Below are 20,071 nucleotides of genomic sequence, written 5' to 3'. Positions count from 1 at the left end.
ACGCTGGTGATCTGCTGTAGGCAGTCTATGCCCCATTAGGGGTGATGGGCTTAAAAAAAACACTAAGCCATTACTATTCTGCTTTCCGTCTCTAGCTCAAAATCATCAGTCGCACAATGAGTGTTCTACTCTCATTTGACATCCTCTGGTCCCCCACTGAAATACCTGTCACTCCCATGCCAGCCTTCCTCATTAGTGTTGGCAGTCAGTTCATCTGTAAGAACATCAAAGCCACTGCTTCACATACACTGGTATTCATTAGAGTGCACTTTACAAACCCTGGTTATGGTTTTTTGTCTCTCCATTAACCTAACACAATTACAATGTGCATGCTACCACCACAGCTGAAGTAAACAACCATTAAAATTGGAGATTTGAAGAAAAGCGCGATAATATCTGGTGGGGTCTCCTCAGGAACTGTATGACACGTTCACCATTAAAGGAAGCATACACTGTACACCCAGAGTTGCCGCTGATTGTAAGCTAGTTATCTCATTAAGTAATGAGAAAAATTGAAAAGCAGCTCAGATTGCGAATGTGCAAAACTGGAAATGATGAAATTTAATGTGGGGAAACATGACTTACAATAGAAGCGAGAAATGATGGAGGACATTGTCATTAAAAAATATTGATCAAATACAAAAAGTAATAGAAGAACCAGCTGAATGTTTCCTTATAAATCAAAGGGACCAGAGGCTTTAACCATCGTTAAATAAAGCTCTGCTTTGGCCATATTTGGATTATTGCTACCAGCTCTGGAAACTACACCTAATAAGAAGCAATGGGAATTCACCAGAATACAGGCAATAATAATAGGATTTATCTAGAAGTGCTCAAGATTATAAAATAATGTGATAGGATAGAGTGAATAACTACTTACATTAATGAAAGAGTCTTGGATACAATGACAATCATAAAAGTAGAATTGGCTATTTAGTGCTGATATCAGGAAGTACTTTTCTCAGATTAATGGACACGTAGGTGTCTTTCCACCAGAAATTAGTTGAAGTAAGATCACTTAAAAAGACAAAACAGGTGTTTATTTTTTAAAGCAAAGTAGTGCTATTGCCAGAAGTCTGAAATCAAACAGATCAGGCAGTATCTTTGGAGACAATTAAAACAGAGTATTAAGCATATGGAACCAGACATGGTAATTAGTGTACAGATGCAGATCGGCTACGATCTAATTGAATTGGTAGAAGAGGTTCAAGAAGCTGAAGTACCAACATATGTTCTCATGTTCCCTTAAACTCCACATATACAGTATATAGTCCCAAGTCCAGTTACTGGGGCTGAGGCAGTTTGCCCTGAAACTGTGGGAAGAAAATCTGGAGAAATTATCATTGCAACCATCCATGGGCAGATTGCAGGAAACAAACTGTCTAAGATTATTTTATACTCAGCAGTGGTCACTCAGAGAATATTGCCAATAGGCACAGATCCAGAAGCAGTTTCCAGCTCCACTTTGTTCTCTGAGCAATGTAGTACAGAATAAAACAGTGTTTTAAAATTGAACAAGCTGTCTTCAATTTAATTTCTTCAAAACCTCAAGCACCTGAAATAGTAGGGATTTTACTTCAAGACGACAAAAAAGGAACAATGAAGGTTTGATTGCAGGAAGATTGCACTGCTGAGAATTTGAACTTTGTTTAATTTGGTTGGAAATGTCATGGAAATCTGGGTACTATGAAAGATAGCTGACAAAGACTATTCTGTGGGAGACCACTGAGCCACTTGGTCAGTGAAATTGCTAGAAGCGAGTGGAAGAGTGTGCAGTCTTCTGCAACTGCATATACAGGAGAGCCAATGTCTGCAATTAAACGATATCCACCGGGTTGGAATTCAGCGATTAAGCTATTATTAGGTGTACTTAGTTCCAGATTTATTCCCCATGGGTTTCTTGTACCATGCAATTAGACAATTTAGCAAAGAACAATGCAACACCACATGGAGGTTTAAACTTGAACGTGATTAAAACTGGCAAGCCTTTTCAAGACAAGGTTTGCCATTGTTATAGAAGCTGAGTTATTAACAGTATTCATATTTTGGTGGATCTTGGGATCTTTATTTGCAATGTCTGTTCCAACTACAACTTTGACTCATCTTTGTGGTAAAGACGCTAATCCAATACAGTGATATTTTTTGTCATTGTCAGTTGCCAATGCCAATTTTTCATATCATGTGTTAAGAGCAGCATACAGGTTCTCTGTTCTGCTTTTTGGATAGATTGTTTGAATTAAACACATCATTAAAAGCTAAATGATTGACATTAATCAGAAGATAGGTTTAAAACCACTTTCAGACATACTGGTCAACACTTGGGTCTGCTAGAAAGAATCAAGAATTACTAACTTCCAGAAAATATTTGCAAATGCTTTCCAATAAAGGCTGATCAAAATCCAAAAACAGATTAATGCTTTATTTATGAATAAGTACCCAGAATGGCCAACAATTCTCTTTGGGAAATCTACAACTTTGGGAAAACAGAAATTCTCATAACCTTTACCAATACTATTAGCCGGCTGGTGGCATAGTGACATCAACGCCGGACTTCGGAGCGAAGGTTCCCGAGTTTGAATCCAGCCGGCCCCCTTGCTGCTTTCCATCCATGCTGGGTTGAGCATCAAGCTAGCAACTCGGCCTCATAAAAATAAGAAAGCCTGCTAAAAAAAAAACACCGAAGTGACAGCATCCCGATGACACTACTTGGAGTTAAGGGCTTTCTTCTTACCAATGTTATTAAAGGTTAAGCAATGTGAATAATTGTGGATGAAATAGACAAAATTTGCTATTTTCTTTCTGAATGTTCCCAAATAAGGGAATCTTGCCATCAGCTACATCACTTCAAATGGCCAGTATATGATTAGAAGATACAAGGTATAAAGAAGAAATTCAAAAGGTATAAAATCTGCTAGCTCATATTTTGCTGTAGTAAAAATGCAGAAACTATTGCTATTTATCACTATTATACTATGAACATGATGGACAAACTCATGAGAGGCACGGATAGGGTAAATGCACAGTCTTTTCCGCATGGTTGGAGAGTCAAGAATGAGAGGACAAAGATAAGAGGGGAAAGGTTTAATAGGAACTTGAAGGGCAGCATTTTTTTTTACCTAGAGGTTGGCCCTTATATGGAATGAGCTGCCAGAGAAAGTGGTTGAGGCAGGGATACTAACACTTAAACAGAAACGTCGACAGAAAAGATTAAAGAGGTATGGACCAAACCTGGGCAAATGAGACTAGCTTCTATGGGCAATTTGGTAGCCATTGACAAGTTGGGCTAATGGGCCTGTTACTCTGTTCTTTATTGTTGTTTTATTTAGAGATACAACACAGTAATAGACCCATCTGGCCCAATAAGCCCATATGGCTTATTTACATCCATTTGACCAATTAACCTACTAAAGTGTAGGTCTTTGGAAAATGGGAGGAAATTGAAGAACTCTATAATTTCCAAACATGCGTAAGAATTTATATAACTTTACTTCCAAGAGCAGAGCATTCAGGCCACTGAGTTCATGCTAACCAAAAAGCCATTCTAACTAATTCTACATTCCAGCTTCAATCCCTGGCCTTGTTGACGACAACAGACCAATCAGAATCAGATATATATTTAGATAAATTGAATCAGCAGTGCCAAAAGATAGGAGATAAAAATGTAGTGCGGCAGTGTCATAAAGATTTTATGCCTCTGGAATTATCTTCAGAACTCCAGCACTCTTTGGTATATAGTTTAATGCTCAAATCTCAAAGCTGCAGTCAGAGATTTAATATACCTCCACAGGTGTAGGCACTGTTTGCTGCCTACACCAATAAAAACTAGAGAAAACTGACATGGTTAAAGGTATTTGAAAATTACTATCACTCTGAACTCTTTAGAATATTACCTATTGTTATTCAAAGCTTAATTGCACTTCTTATGGTGGACTAAGGCACATGTGCGAGTAATATTCTGGTACTAAAATGAATTTTATGTATTTTATTACATATTTCAAAATGAACTTGTTTTTAAATCTTTTATATTCAGCTTTTAACAACTCATGCCCATGCTAAACCTCAATTTTTCATTTCCTAAAAGTTTTGGAAGTTATTAAAAATAGTGCATTTTGTTCTCTGGTTTGCTGTCTATGACCATTCTTCGTTGTGACTGGATCCACTGGACAGACCGAGAACCTCACACGTGGTGGATACCAGGAGTCTTTTTAAACTGGTACATAACAACCTCTGACAACAGAAATGACCTCATAGGCAAGGTGAGCAGTGTACAGTAGACCTTGTCAGCAGCAGCACAATACTCTCTAATGTTTCCAACTCTGTTACAGATGTTGAGTCCTGGGAGAAGATGAATCGAAAGCATTTGAGTAAGATATACCTAAAGATTCATCTCCAGTTGCTAACCCAAAACATGATACATAATCACATCACCCTTAAGGGCTGAAAGCATCACAATGTACTCTGCCTTTAACATCTTATCTTTTGCCTTTACTGTAAAGCACGTCAGTACAGCCAGCTGGGGATGAATTTCCAAACAAGAGGCTGAATGAGTTTAGAGAATTACAACGATCAATAATGTGATATTATTCAGCTGATCGAAGTTACATTTTTGAGTACAGATTACTAGGTTTGCATGGCCACAAGGGAAAAGGTACTGGAGTTATTACAGTGACAGAAGGAAATTCACTGAACACCCTCTTACAAAGAAAAAGATGTCAACCCCACTCTAGCCACAGTAGAACATGGTTATACTTCTGCTAAAACAGCAAGTTCATCAATAATGAATTCAACTACGTAGAATTAACATATTGGTTGGCTGATTTGTAGAGCTTAATCTGAATTAATCTTGCAGACAGATGGGACATTTTATGCCATATAAGAACTCAGCTGTGCAGCTGAGTTGATAATATGGATTTAGATATGATTTTAACAGTTAATCATATGTATCTGGAGTAATCTTACAAATTAATACTGAGATAGTAATAAGGTTATTATCCTAAGTACACTAATGAAGAACAGGTTTCAATTATAATGTGGCTTTAATGCTGAAAATAGTCGCTGAGGTGATTCACTGTAACAGACGCAATCCGCCTGTAAGCAAAGAAGAATGGTCATAGAACACTTGATCAAAGTGGGGAGTTTCAAAGAAAGTCTAAAGGGAGGAAAGAGGAAGGTAGATTGGGAGAATCCAGTGCTTGGGCCGATAAGCCGAAGGCCTGGACAGCAATGACGGACGAGTAGCGGATGTGCAAAAGACTAGAGTGCGAGCACTGAAGAACTTTTGGAAGGTTATAGAGCTGGAGAAAGTACCTGAAGTAGAAAGTGAGAACCTCATGGAGGATTTGAACCCAAGGATTAGAAAATTAAATCTGCCACACCTCCAGAATAAGCTGAATAGAATCTAACAAAATCCATTCCTCCTTAATAAAACTAAAATTGATAGATTGGGAGCTGAGGGAAGCTAGGGTTCACATGCGTGGCAGATCTCCCCTCCACCTTGAGTCCTGATGCAGGGCTTAGACCCAAATCATCAACAATTCCTTTACCCCTCCACAGATGCTGCTTGACCCACTGAGTTTTTACTGCAGATTGCTTGTTGCTACGGATTACAGCATCTGCAGTTTTTTGTATCTCTAATGGTTAATTATAGTCTGCTTTGTCATCAGGATTTGGTGAACAGAATAGCAAGTAATGAAACAGCACCTTTCACATGGATTTGATCTGACTTGTATTTCCCTTAGTCGGTGCAAAAATACATTTCCTTCAACTATCCAAAGCATTACTCCTCACATTTTCTAAGGATAAAAGTGCTTTCTTGTTCTCTCTGTTTCCATCTTTTTAAGTTTTGACATAACTAAGAGTTGCCATGTTTGATAATGTTGTGCATTTGTTGGCCATGGGTGTTAAAATGGCAAGATATTAAATATTCATTCACCAGCCAAAAAACCTAAAGTATTACAAATGCTGGAAATCAGAGGTAAAAATGTAAAATGCCTGAGATACCCAGCAGGACAGAGTATGTAGGTTGATAACCTACTATCAGATGAAAAATCATTGACCTGAAATGTAACCTGGTTTCTTTGTTATACATTCAATATCCTGGACAGAGAATGAAGCCCAAAGGCTCCTGAACAAAGCTGTAGTGAATCTATCCTGCTGCAAACCCCCATCATACACAGGCCCCTATTAGTTTTCACACTTAGATACAGATAATCACAGATGTCAAGACTTAAGTTAAATCAGTTGAAGCATCCATATGTATTTCAATTCACGGTAAAGGTATATTATGTCTTTGGGATAGACTATATATACCTCTGCAACCATAATTATCTACCTCTAGTGGAATTCCTATTCTAGATGCTGATGCAATTGTAGGAGAAACATAGTCAAATAAAAAGCACAAAGTTTAATGTACTGGTGCAAATGCTATAATGGGTCCTTTATATCATCAACTGTTCTAAATAGCATTAACATTTAAATCATAAATGAGAAAATCTGCAGATGCTAGAAATCCAAGCAACATAGACAAAATGCTGGAGGAACTCAACAGGCCAGGCAGCTTCTATAGGAAAAAGTACAGTTAACGTTTCAGGTTGAAACCCTTTGGCAGGACTGGAGAGAAAAAAAATAATTCGCTAGTCCTACTGAAGGGTTTCGGCCTGAAATGCCGACAATACATTTTTTCCCATAGATGCTGCCTGGCCTGCCAAGTTCCTCCAGCATTTTGTGTGTGTCACTTAACATTTAAATACTGGTCTCTTTATGAGTATACAGGTAAGCTACTGAGTGAAACACTTAACATTTTGTCTTCCAAAGTCATTGAAATTAAAGTGAGAGCCTGAAATCATGAATTAGCCTTCTTGCTTTAGCTCTCGTAATTTATTGCTATTTATTTATATTTGCTCTTGGACAGTTTGTTGTCTTCTATACTCTACTTGATCTTTCATTGATCCTGTTTATAGTTACAAGTCTATAGAGTTGTTGAGTTTGCCCGCATGAAAAAGAATCTCAGGGTTGTATGTGGTGACAAATATGTACTCCCATAATAAAATTTACTTTGAACTTTAAATTCCTCATTCTGCTATCCTCAATAGCCTAACATTCCCAACATAGCCATGAATTTAAATCATTCTCCGCCTTTTCATCCATCTCCCTCACTCACACCAATTGTATCCATGATACCCTAGATCTTTTCACTGAGCTAATAGTTTCTGGCCCTACAGCAACATTGTGAATGGGTCCTCTCGTCTTTCTCAGTTCCATTCCAGTCCACCTCTTGTTTATCTGCTGTCATTGCACAATCCACAGAAAAAAGTCACCATGATCCCCCTGTCCTTGCAACGTACAATTCTTCTGGAGATCTCTTTCCAATTATTTGTAAGCTTTGTCATTTCCCAGATCTATGTATGCCAATGTTTTCTGTGCTGGCACACTTCAGCTTCTACTAGTTGGTTTACAGATTTTCTATACCAAGAGAACACAAAGCCACACTGATCGCTTCAGTGACAGGTGCACATCTTGCTTTTAGCCCTTCCAAATGTTTTCTATCTTTTTTGATATGACAACTATTTCCCTTTGTTCATCTGTGTGGGACTTCCACTAACTAGAATTCCGAGGATTTTTTAAAAATCATTGAGATAGAGTTCAGAATAAGCCCTTCCGGCCCTTCGAGCCGTGCTGCCCAGCAATCCCGGAATTAACCCTAGCCTAATCTTGGGACAATTAACAGTGACCAATTAACCTAGTAACTGGTACATCTTTGAACCGTGGGAGGAAACTGGAGCACCCGGAGAAAATCCACACATTCTATACTTTGCAACTCTTATTTCTCATTTGAATGTTTACTTTTATTATTTTACTATTGTTGTTTACCATTATTCAAAAAGATAGTGCCGAGACATTTACGCAAACACGAGGAAATCTGCAGATGCTGGAATTTCAAGCAACACTCATAAAAATTGCTGGTGAACGCAGCAGGCCAGGCAGCATCTATAGGAAGAGCTACAGTCAATGTTTCAGGCCGAGACATCCTGACGAAGGGTCTCGGCCCAAAATGTCGACTGTACCTCTTCCTATAGATGCTGCCTGGCCCGCTGCATTCACCAGCAACTTTTATGTGTGTTGCCGAGATATTTGTGTGTATTATGGCACATGGCTTTATATCCAATACCAACTCATTCATTGCCTTAGTCACTGATAGAATAGTTTTCTGAGAGATCCATTTGTGGAAGAACATAGTGTTTAATCTTTCCGTCTTTCCAGTAGTCCAGTAGTCTTTGTCCTGTCACAATGTCTGATCTATCATCACTGATCGCATCCTCTACCCTGACAACCTTTTTAAAACAACCAGCCTTTCCCTGTACGTTTGTGCTTTAGCTGAGCTTTTTGACATTAGCCTCTTCTAGCAAAAAAAATCCAACGATTTCCAACTCCATAAAACTGCACCTCTCTGTCCCAGTTTATCTGCTGCAGAAACCATCACCCATGCTTCTGTCATCTGCAGAATCAACTAGTACCATTGATCTCCATCTTTGACTTTTCATTAATCTGGGGTCAGCTAAAAAATTGTTTCTATTCTGCACTCTCTAATGCGCACCTATAGAAATTTGTCAAAGTTTTAGATGACATGCCGTGTCTATGCAATCTTCTAAGAAAGTAGAGATGTCGTCATGCTTTCTTGTAATGGCACTTATGTGCTGGAGTCAGGATAGGTTCCCTGAAATGATAATACCAAGTAATTTAAAGTTACTGACCTTCTCCACCTCTGATCCCCCAGTGAGGACTGGCTCATGGACCTATGGTTTCCTCTTCTGGTATTCAATAATCAGCTCCGTGAACTTGCTGACATGGAGTGAGAGGCTGTTGTAGCACTATTCACCCAGATTTTCAATCTCCTTTCTCTCTACTAATTCATCACTACCTTTGATTAGGCCAACAACAGTGGTGTGGTTAGCAAACTTAAATATACATTGGAGCTGTGCTTAGCCTCACAGTCTTAAGTGTTACAAACTTACATTCCCAAAACCTAAGACCAAGTCTGACAGACCATCTGGGAAATTTTCCAGCATATGTGAGGGAGATAATAACTACAGAATATTTTTATATAAATACATGGAATCGGTATGCCACTGTATAGCATTAGATTCCAAAGACTTTTGAAACATCATTATACAAGGTACATAAATATTTAATTTGATGTTTGCTGGAAATATTCTTATTGGTAACAGTGCATAAGTAAATCAGGTATGGATGCTGTTGATCCAAATATACTTCAAAGGTAAGCAAAATTACTGTAAGTCCACCTAAATTGTGAATGCAATAGAAATATAATAAAACATCTGTACTCTTTGCAAAATCTACTTATAACTAAACCTGGGAAATTACTAGTATTGATTGAACAGCAAAAGAATAACTAGTGTTAAAGGAGAAAGTATCAATTGATATTTATCTACTTGAGTTATAAAAGAACCATTCTCCATAAAATTAAGTTATACTTTGACCAGTGAAGCAGCACTTAAAGGCTTGCTGTATCAGGAGTCCTGTACCACTGAATCAGGAGGAGATTTATACTCCTTGGCCTTGCACTGACAGAGAACAGTAGAGAACTGCACTCATCCATGTGATATTTGACCAAGAATGATGTGATACGTTTGGCTGCTCACTGAACTGTACATCCAGCAACCAAGGCTGGAGTTCTTTTAATTTAGTAGTAGTTAGAATGTTTGTTTTGGCCATTACAGAAAAGCGATGGAGCTTCAGAGGAAGGTGTGGATCAAGAATAAATACTTTGAATATAATGAACAGGACATGGTTCATGTTAGCTGGAATAGACCTGAGAACATACAGTACCATAATCTTCAATCAAACATGTTAAAGGAATCCATTAAATTTTTGAAAGCTATTTCATCTTCAGCTACAATATTTAATAGAATAATACTTGTAAAACATTGATATTAATGACGTGAAATATTGGAACTTTTCCCATTCTTTCCCAGCAACTCACAGAGCACTGATGTCATTGCAAAGGTTGCATTTGTAGAACTGTTAATCATTAACGCATGACCTACCAGTGACCTACTTTATCTTGATTCCTAGACTGAGAAGTTGAAGCTGATTCCTGCCAGTTTTTTTATTGATGTGCACTTTACTACAAGGGGCAGCAGAAAGTGATACTTCAAATTGTTTTCAGATCAGCTACATTTGCTAAAATGGGCTTGATTTCTAATTTTTATTTTGGAACTGTAGCAGCAATCATTCTAAAAAATGAAACTTCCGGCTGTTGTATGTATCAATAGTAAAGAGACACTGCTCTAATTGCATATTACTAGAATTAAGACACTTGCAATGATCCTGATACTGTATTGCAAGGATATGGGTGAGTATGGCTGGTGCCAGGTGCTGGGAAACTGGAAATGAAGCAAGAACAGTGGGCTTGCTGAAATGAACAGCAGGACCTCAGAGTACAGAGGATGCCAGTTAATTGACTCATAGGTTAATCAGGGCAACTGCTTATTTGGAAAAACAATCATTGAGAAAATAGCTGGGATTCCCTTTGTTTATTTGGGACACTCTCCCACTTAATTGGGACAGGAGACTGCTGCTGAACAGTTTCTAACTAGCGTCAGTCGCATGCACGTCGTCTGGGTGTTCGACACTACACCATGCTTAGGGTGAACAGCTTTTAAATAGCATCATTTTCACGTGTTTGTGTTCTAAAAGATGTGATGCTTGTCACTGATAGTTGGCAAGAAATAAGCAGTAAGACAACTTAGAATTGCTTTGCTCACTGTGATTTTAAGCATTCAGGCTTGGAGATGCCAAAAACGGCTGGGAGTGAAAATGAAATGCTTTCAATACTTCATCAAGTTAGGAACTACAAAGTATTTGAAGGGATCAACAATTACTTTTAATGCTACAATGAAGATGAAGATTTTGAAGATGCAATTGTTGAAAGCATTGTATGAAGGCAGTCCCTCGTCTGCACTAGGTGTCAGCTCTGACTTTGTTCATTTACAGTCAATCAAAAGAACACCACAGTCTGTTGCCACAGGTGAGAGCTGAGTGTCTGGTGGAGCCAAAGGTGAGTGAGCTGCCCCAAAATGGACATGACAAGCCCCTTCATCAGAGGTGCTAAACACCACACATGGCAGCAATACAATGGATGAATTCCCCCATCAATAGGAATTAATTCAGTTTTATAGTACTGTAGTAACACTTATATAGTGTTCTAATTTCTTCTGTATTTCTTTTAAATATACAATTTGTTGCTCAGTTAAATGGTAGTTTGTCTTTTTTGTAAATATACCTTTTCAACTATTTCCATAAAACTTCAACTAATTGTGGAAGCCACTTAATTGGGCCAAAAATGTTGAGGTCCCCATGAGTCCATAGCATTTGCTATCTGTTTCCCACCCAGCAGGTAACCAGATCAAAGGTTGTCTGACATATGCATAGAAAAACCAATGGTGCAAAGCATCTGGGGACAATGAGGATGCTTTGGTTTTGTGGTGTGGAGCTATGGGCAGGGAAATGAGCAAGGATCACAGCAGGAAGAGTGGTGGGGATTGGATTCCCAGGTTGGGAGAGCAGAGACAGCAAATATTTTGATACAGGGGGTTCTAGGTTCCTAATGCATGAAACACAAGTTAGCAAGTAATTAGGAAGGTAAGTGGAACATTGGCTTTTATTATAACCAGTATGCAGTATGAAAGTAGGGAAGTTTTGATGCAACATCATTAGGTCTCTTTTATTTGGTCTCTAGATTTAGGGAAGGATAGACCTGCACTGGAGAATATGAAGAGAATATTCATAAGGCTGATTCCCAGGATGAAGGGATTGACATAGAGTTGATCCGATGAAACCTATACTCAGAGTTTAGAAGAGTGGGTAGTGATCTATTTGGAACACAAGATTCTAAAGGGAGTAGCCCGGGTGGGTGCTGGAAGAATGTTTTCTCTAGTAGGGTATCTGGAGATAAAGGGCAGTCTCAGAAGGGGTCATCTATTTAAGGTGGAAGTGAAAAAGAATCTCTTTTCTCAGAGGGTAATGAAGCTTTGGAATTCTCTATGACAGGAAACTGTGGAGTGGCTGGATACATTAAAGCCAGAGGTTGTCAGACACTTAAAGTCTAAGGATGTCATATAGCAACATAATCCTCCAATAAGCATGTGAAAGCAGCCCATTAGAAAGTACTGTGTTCAACATCAGATCAGCCATATCTTACTAAGTGGCAGAGCAGGCTTGAGGTGCTGACTGGGTCTACTCACAACGAGAGCAGTGAGGAGAAATTCAGGAAGATGGTGTGGATCATACAAGGCAGACCAAGGCAGCAGAACAGTCAGCTGAGCACAGGTTTGTTACAAGAGTCAGGCATGAGATCTCCCTGCTCCAACTACCCTCCAGCAGTGCTGAAAGGTAATTACTTTTGCCTCTGACAGCTCTTGCCTCTCTTTAAGTAGAGAGTTTCCTGAACTAGTTCTGAAGCCGTTAAGAATTAATTACATACCATAACCACCCCTTGTGCACCATTATTCGGCTGACTTCAAACCTGGGCCAGGTAAATGGGAAATACATTTTTTTAATTTTTAAACATTCAACCTTCACTTATCCAGCCCCAATACAGTCCCTCCATCCTGGAATGACAAAATTAACCCATTTTGTCAAGGTATAACAAATTCCAACTTAAAGCTTACTATTTTTTTTAAATGAGATATTAAAATGATGCCTGACTGTTTCTCCCAGAACGCAACTAACAAAGCTCACTTTCAGTTCCTCATTTACTGAACTTAGCTGTGTTAGGAATGATCTTACACCACACTGATTTTAGCCTGCTCTACTCATGTACAACCTTGCTGTTAATGTCTACTGAAAATACGAACTGTGCCAGTTGTATGACCCTGAATAGAGAACTCAGGGACCAAAGATAAATCTTTAATCTGGCCAGAGATTAATCACTGACCTGCTCATAATAAAAACAAAACTTCTCATGCTCACAATAATTGTGCTCCTCATAAACCAACAAGGAGGTATATTATTATATTTAATGAGTTGCCAGAGGAAGCGGTTGAGGAAGGTAAAATAATATCATTTAAGTAGTTCTTGGAGGGGAAGGGCTTAGAGGGACATGGCTGAAAGCAGATCATGGTTGGCATAGACTGATAGGACTGAAGGAGGTGTACCCATGCCATATTACACTATCACTCTATAAGAAACTATGCCACTTGTGCCTCAAGTTGGTAGCACTGTTGCCTTCAAGAAAAGATCTGGGCTTACATTCCTTTCCAGTACTCACTGAGGGATTATTACACTATTGGACCAGCCTTTATCTCGGACGAGACATTAAACCAATGCATTAGAAGAATCTGTACCATTCTTCTGAAGAGCAGCAATTCCTGGCCAAAACTCATCTGGAAATCATGACACCACAGAGAGATTATCTAGCCTCACCTTATCCTGTCTGGAGGAGTTCATTTTTCACAAACTAGCTGCTGAGCTTCTGACATTCCCAACAATGGTCCCTTTGCAGAAATTACTGATGCCTGTAAAATGCCTGTTTTACGCAGAGAGTGGTGAGTGCATGGAATGGGCTGCCAGCGACGGTGGTGGAGGCGGATACGATAGGGTCTTTTAACAGACTCTTGGATAGGTGCATGGAGCTTAGAAAAATAGAGGGCTATGGGTAACCTAGGTAATTTCTAAAGTAAGTACATGTTTGGCATAGTATTGTGGGCCAAAGGGCCTGTATAGGTTTTCTATGTTTCTATTATCAATTATAAAGTGTCATCCCAACTTCAAATTTTGCTTCACCCAGTACCAAGGTGAGCCGACCTCCAACCAGTCCTCGCTGAGGCCCATCAATCAGCTCCAAGCTTGACCTCCCACTGACTCCTAGGCCTCGCCAGCTTGTTAAACTCTGGCACTTTCCTCTGCCCCAGAATTACCTAGTTCCAACGTTAGTGAAAAACACAAAGGATAGAACTATAGTGTGGCAGATTTCTTCACAATACCTTGGAGCTCATGAATCCTCCAGCATCAGACCATAGAACTAGAGCAATAGAGCAAGAAACAAGTCGACAGCCCACCAAGTCCACAGCAACCATCAAGTGTCTACTTCAAAGGTTCATTTATTATCTAAGCATACAACTCTGAAATTCTTCAATTCCACTTATCTTCCACTAATACTAGTTTATTCATCCCTAATGCTTCCATTAATTCCCCTATCCAGCTGCACACAAGTGGTCAGTTAACCTACGCACCTGCTATTGTTGGTATGTGGGAGGAGATATAAACACGTGCAGTCACACGGAAAACATGTAAAACACCTCCCCCCCCGCCCCCACCCCAGACAGAGAACACCACACAGGATGTCAGGACTGAAACCATGTCTCCAAAGCTGTGAGGTAGCAGCTCAGTAGCTGTGTAACCCCTGTTGGAACATGGCTTTCACTGGTCCACAAGAACCATCTGACTGATGCACCTTTGAAGGTACCCACTGGAGGAAAGTGTTAAGAGTTCGTTGGACAGCAAGAAGATCCAAGAAGTCAATACTTGAAGAAATACAGCCAGACTGCTCACAGTCTGAATGCTTGATTATGGGACAGAAGTTCAAATATTTTGGCCACATCATGAGAAAACAGGATTCCTTGGAGCAGAGTCTCATGTTAGGTAAAACAGAAGGTAAAAGAAGGAGAGGATGACAGAGGCTACAATGGACAGATAATATTACTCAGACAATGCATATGATCTTGGGGGGGATCTTAGAGAGGCAGTTTCCAACAAGAAAGCTTGGTGTGCAGGAGTCCATGAGGTCATGAAGAGTCGGACTCAACTTAATGACGGAACAACAACAAATTTTTACATGTTATTGTTATCTGAGGGAGGGGACTAGGTAAACCACAGTGTGAGGTTAGAGTTATTTCCCAACAGCTGTGAATATTCATCGTTGTCAATTAAGTGACTTCCAAAGATGCACACAAGGATTGCTAATATTAGAGTGACTTTGTATGTTCTGAACATATTTAAATCTCCCATCTTTGTATCATCTGTTATTCTTTGATCAGCAAGAACAAGAGTTTAAAAAGGGAACTGGCTTTCCTATCTACAAACGTAGTTAGTGGCTGTACAGAGCAAGTTTGAAATGTATGAATTACCAAAGTACTCTTTGATAATTCTCATAAAACAGAATTCAACTGAAGCCAAAGATTTGTTTGAAATTTTGATGTATGGAGTTATTTTGAAATTTATTATTTTGCCAAAGACAGAATGCTCCACTTTAATGCTGGAAACTGAGCTCTGGCTACAGTCCAGCCTTGCAAGCAGATATCATAGTTATTGTGAGGTCTCCCACACTGTCTTCTTCCCAGTAACAATGGAGCTTGCCCATATTTATTGGAAAGAATAAACAGGAATACACTCAGCCCCTCTTGAATCCCGTTTCAATATTAATGTTAGTGACAAATCCTGCCAGTTTGGTGCAAATATAAAATAAAAAGAGTAGTGTAACCAGTTAAAAATGTACTTTAGTGAAGAAGCTAACAGGTTATATGATTTTAGGACTAGAGATGATTTTGTTTTCAAAATCATTATGCTACGCTAAGTGAAAGAATTTAATCTCAAACACAGTCATAGCTAAAATCATTCATACACTTCCCCAGCGACTTTGACTATGCAGTAACCACCCCCCACCACTGCCAACCCTGATGTGTCTCCAACAATATCTACCCCATAACCATTTGATTGTCTCCATTCTAAATGCTCAAACCCATGAATGCTTTTCCCTCAAATGACCCAACACTCCCTTGGTTAATAAGCCTTATAGAGCATTAACAGATTTTTGAGGAGGAGAAACACAAGAAATATTTTTTTTCTCCCCCTCAATTCTGACAAAGAGCTTCTGACCTGAAATGTTAATTCTGACATGCTCAGTATTGCCAGCATTTTCCATCTATTGATTAGTTTCTAAGTCCTGATACCTATACGACAAAGTGCGAGAAAGCCATTTTATTCCCCACCACAAAAGTTAATTTGAAATCTCTTTTAAAATTAGGAAAGACAGATTTCAAGAAATTGAGGCCAAATCCAGAACAAGAAATATAAGCAAACCAATGATACATTAAATGAAGTATTCTGGAAGAATACCATTTCAGAACTGTTGTGAGTTCAGATGCTCACCATTGACAACCATCTCTTAGTGTGGCTGATGTGGAAAGTACAGCCATATTTTATGGGAAACAAGACGGACTTAAGGGAAAAGTTAATTAGTGTGAAGTGGTCTTAACAGGATATTAAGAATATATTACAAGCTAATGGCCCATTTTGTGTGCTGTGGATTCTCTATAAGTATGCAATATGCTACATTGAAATGAATAATTTTCTTTTGAATAAATCCATTTTTGTTTCCTTTTATAGTGTTTTACATGTAGTACGTAATTAATACACCTGAGTTTTGACTACTGAACTGTATTACAATCACATCCATTGCTATTGCTTCGCTTATTTCTAAATGAAAAGTTTCAATGGATAACCGGTGTCCACTGTACTAACTGGAATATATTGGGATCAGTACATTTTGGCCCAATTAAGCGGCTGCCCCTATTAGCCAATGTTTCAAGGAAATAGTTAAAAAGGTATATAGAAAAAGACAAACTACTACTTAACCGAGTAACAAATTATGTATTTAAATGAGATACAGAATAAATTAGACCACTATCAAAACTACTGCAGTACTATAAAACTGTGTATTAGTTCCTAATAATTAATCGGAGGAATTCATTCAGTATATGTTCACATGTTCTTTTGATTTAACTGTAAATGAACAAAATCAGCACAGACACCTAGTGCAGGTAGAGCCTTCAAACACTGCTTTTGATGACTGCATCCTCTAAATATTTATTTTCTTTGTAACATTCAAGATGACTGTCGATACCTTCAAATCTTCGTAGTTCCTAACTTGTTGAAGTAGTGAAATTGTCTCATTTTCACTTGTAGCCATTTCTGATATCTCCAAGCCTGAGTTCTTAAAACCACAATGAGCAAAACAGTTCTGAATTGTCTTCCTGCTTATTACTTGCCAACTATCAATGACAAAAATCACTGTGTTTTGACACAAACATGCAAGTGACACTATTTAAAAACTGTTTGCTCTATGCAGTCTATAACCACAAGACATGCATGTGACTGATGCGAGTTAGAAACTGTTTGACAGCAGTCTCCTGCCCCAATTCAGCGTCATAGTGCCCCAATAAACAAAGTGAACCTCAGCTATTTTCTCGATTTGTTTTTGTTCTTTAACATCCCAAATAAGTGGCTGCCCTGATTAGCTGTTGGCCTAATTAACCGGAATCCACTGTATTTAAAGACATAAAGCACATTGTGATTCTTAAATTAACACCAAAATAAAACCTAGCACATAAGATTACATTAATCATCCAGGTCATGATAATCTGACCCTGTATATAATCTCACGCCACGATGTTCTGTAATTCTAGCTCAGCAGCACACTGCATTCACATTTGAAGCAGGATGAATCCCATTAATAAGGGAAGGAACTTCACTCCCTCACCCCATCAATGGGTAACAAGTGCAAATGTCATTTCTTGGGGTGGGAGTAGGAGAGAGAGGACTATAAATAACAAATGATCCTTTTATAACCAGTTCCATGAACAGAATGAAAATCACCAATCCAAAATCCCAAGAGGGCTCAGGCTATAGCTCACAGGTGTGGCGTCACAAGTAGAGTGACTCTTTCGTGGCAGGATGACACCTTACAGATGAATGGTTTGGATTTTCTTCCTTTATTTATTAATCTTTTTATTGGTTTAAAAGGAGCATAAATACAATTAAGAGGAGAATTATCTCAAATATATATCAAAGGATGTAAACATTCTACAGGTTGCTCGGGATTGGAAAATGGACGTGGACTTGGGAAAAAAGCTTGTGTTTCCCCCAGACATTGCAGCTACAACACTCCAGCCAGACATGGTCCTGTGGTCCACAACAGCCAAGCTGGCATATGTTGTGGAATTGACAGTACCAAGGGAAGATGGTGTTGAAGACGTTTATGAGAGGAAAAAGACCAGGTACTCTGAACTGGCAACTGAAGCTGCCTAGAATGGCTGGAAGACCAAGATTTTCCCTATAGAAGTGGGATGCAGGGATTTGTTGCTACATCTACAACCAGTCTATTGAAGAAGATGGGGGTGAGGGGTCACTCCCTCCAACAAGCAGTCAAGTCCTTGTCAAATGCAGCAGAAGAAAGCAGCAATTGGATTTGGATTAAAAGGAAAGACAACAATTGGGCTGCAAGATGAAGACAGGAGGCTATGGAACAGTGGGGGTGTATCTGGGACACCAGGTAACACTGCTGAGCCCTCTGAAGACATCGTGGCTTATCAACGAAACATCAAAGAAGGAAGGTGTCCACCTGATGACCCCGATGATGTACCTACCCTCCCTCCTTGTCACCACTCCAAACCCACTGCCAACATTGAGAGTGCCAACTTACTATAGGGATTGAAATATCAAGTCCTAGTAGCTCTACTCTACAGTAACAACACAAACCGAGATTAAGATAGACATTGTCAAGATCATATTGTTAAACTAGTATAAAATATATAATAAAAAAACTGAAAACAGCAATTCTCCTCTTATCAGTTTATGAAAAGAAAGAAAAACATTGTTTTAAATGAAGAGAAAAAAACACTATACTATATTAAAAAAAACAAAAAGGACTGTCAGTCCATTTTGAGGATAGGACCAAAAAAAAAGGAAGAAAGACTTTCTGATCAAATATAAAACTTCAAAAAAAAAGATTGAAAGAGTAATAAATCAAATTAAATGAAAATATTGGATAAAAAGTCACCAGATTTGCTCAAATTTAAAGGATGTCTGATTTTCAATCAGTTAGAAATTATTCCCAGTCAAACGTATGGCACTCCCTTGTATTTGAAATGGAGGTCACATCCTGCACCAAAAGGACGGGTCCAGCCTACTGAGCTAGAATAATGTTCTACAGCTACTTCAGAAAGTTTCTGATCAGTAATAGTAAAGACTCCACAGTAGCTTGTTCATCCTGTGCATTGGGAAACAGCATTTAATGAAAATGGGGGTATGTAGAGGGGTAGTGCTGAACCAGAGAGGGTACAGTGGACACAGGACGTTCCAGGCATCATTCCTGGTTTGTAGCTGGGAATGCAGAGTGGCTGTACGTTCAAGGAGAGGAAAAATCAATCAGCCAGTGTTTCTGTTTCTGATTGCTGTGCTGAAAACTGTTGTGCTGATGTCAGGGAAATGGACTAAAGACAAGATTAGGTTTCGGCTATAAATTGCAGCCTGCAGATTCTGACTATCTGAACTTGAACATGAATAATAACAACTTGCCTGCTGGTGTCCATAGAAACCATACCCCCAATGGTGATTTTCTGACAGAGGAGGAGAAAATTGGGAAGAATAAAAAGAACGCTCATGTTTTAAGCACTTCCAAATTGAAGTCTACTCTTGTCGTAAACCATTTTTTTAAACGAGATTTGTTCCTGAGGCAAGCAGCACTTTTGCACACAAAACAAAAGAACATATTTATGGCATCTCATTACAATGCCTGATAAATACACACTAACTGAGTCAGTGTTGCAATGTAACAGACCATGAATTAAAATGAATGTGTAACTGGGACTGTAATTACATTCTGGGAAGTGAGCCAACACCTAACCGTGCAAATATTTTACTCCATGAATACTTAATCAGAATGTTTCTAGACATCATTAAAATTGTCTTAATGTTTCTACAAATAAGATGATGCTTGATGGGCATGTGCACTGCTTGACTCTACACTTCCTGCAGTGCAGGAGCTAAACAACAAACAAAATTTGCTTTAAAACCAAGACTCTCCCAGACATTGATTGCAAGTAACAAGAGTTTCACCATCAGGCTGTGATACATCGAAAATTGGTTTTGTATCTTGCTTAGTGAGTTAATAAGTCCATGGAGCAGAAATTCCCAGCTCTAATTTTTAAAGCAAGTTTGTTTGCTGATTTTAACTGAGGTAAAATTACGGTTTAAGAAAACTTTCCCAGTCCCT

This window comes from Mobula hypostoma, chromosome 9 (assembly GCF_963921235.1).
Source record: "Mobula hypostoma chromosome 9, sMobHyp1.1, whole genome shotgun sequence".
Lineage (NCBI taxonomy): Eukaryota > Metazoa > Chordata > Chondrichthyes > Myliobatiformes > Myliobatidae > Mobula > Mobula hypostoma.
This window is presented reverse-complemented; position numbering follows the sequence as displayed.